Here is a 1,484-nt window from a genome sequence, read left to right as displayed (position 1 = left end):
TATATTTGACTTTTCACAAAATTCTACCATAGGAAAACAGACTCAACAGTTTCTTGTTAAAAATTCCAAAACATACATTGCTACTGGGTGTAGATTACTTTACATTCTCTATTAGTTACCCAATGAATGAATAACTTTGGGAGAACAATGAGAAAATCCATAATACATTAATTGGAGTTTTGCTCCCAGATCCAAACAGACTGAGAGGCAAGAAAGCTGGACTCAAAAGAGTTCACAAACTCTGACAAATATAGTCTGAAACCTCCTGAAAAAGGCAGACTAGATCATTCACAAACAGTTTTCAAATAACAAAACACCCCTGCCAAACAAATTAGGTAAATAATCATGCATAAACTAAACCACAAATTTGAGAGGGCAGCATGGCAAGAATACCAACAGCTGAACAACTGCCCAAAAGTATACTAAGACAAACAAAAAATAATAATCATAATTAAAGCTAGTAAACCAGCAAAATACATTACAATCTCCAATACTAGAAGATCATAAAATGTATCCTCCAGAGGATCAGTCCTGACCCTAACTCTTTCAGCATTTACTTCAGTGACATAACTTAAACAACCTCTCTGATGGTTGGCAATTAAATGTTAAATAAATAGTACCTTAGTCAAAGTAAGTTTACAATCTGGAGATCCTCCTCAACTACTTTTAACAGAACAGAACCCCACCCAAAGCATCTCAGAATGACAATGGAGTTCACCTTAACTTGCAGGAAATATAATGAAAATACTGCACAAAAATGCAAAAAAAAAGTTATAAGCAACTTGGGAGCATCTTAATCTGTGCTCACAACCTTGGGCTCAGCCTTTGTTACACTGTGGCAGAATACTGTGTTTCAGTGTGCGCACACAAAAAAAATTGTCCAATCAATAGAGACCATGATAGCAGCAGCCACAAATTCAATTACCATAATCACTTCCCCCTAACTCTGAAAAGATAAAACACCACAAATGAAATATTCATGAGGGAGACTAACACAAGTAAGGACAGGCTCCAGTCACCTCTCAACAAAAATCACAGAAAACCTTTTATAAATCTTATAGGGAAGACTTCAACATAGAGGAACCTTGGCAAAATGATTGGTAAAAGACTCAAAACCTGACTTTGAACCCAACAACACTATTACCCAGGAGACTGGGGGTCCTGGATAACAAACCGAAGATCAGGCCACAGCAGAATAAGAGTCCCCCTCTGCCCTGCCTGGCAAGAAGCACTATGGGACACTGATCATCTGGTTTCAAAACCAGTGATCTTGCTAGAGATACTGATAGATCACTCACAGAGAACTACTTTGGATTGAAAGGGGCTGCAATTAAGATGTTGAAACTATACAAGTTAAAGATGGAATTTAATTACAGAAGTTGCAAGAAGGTTGTTGAAATTTGTAAATATACGAATGCATACGTACATAAAACAGACAGTTTGAACTCCAATGCATTATTTGAATTATTACTATTATCATTACC

General features: G+C 36.6%; 1 protein-coding gene across 1 annotated transcript in view; it reads right to left on the bottom strand.

Moving 5' to 3' along the window:
- Positions 1 to 1,484, bottom strand: part of LOC119585699 (cyclin-K-like) — a gene marked incomplete at its 5' end in the record, with an annotated part of 10,650 nt that overhangs the window by 5,116 nt on the left and 4,050 nt on the right.

This window comes from Penaeus monodon, chromosome 20 (genome assembly GCF_015228065.2).
Source record: "Penaeus monodon isolate SGIC_2016 chromosome 20, NSTDA_Pmon_1, whole genome shotgun sequence".
Classification (NCBI taxonomy): domain Eukaryota; kingdom Metazoa; phylum Arthropoda; class Malacostraca; order Decapoda; family Penaeidae; genus Penaeus; species Penaeus monodon.
Note: the sequence above shows the minus strand (reverse complement) of the source record. Positions and strands in the feature narration are given on the sequence as shown.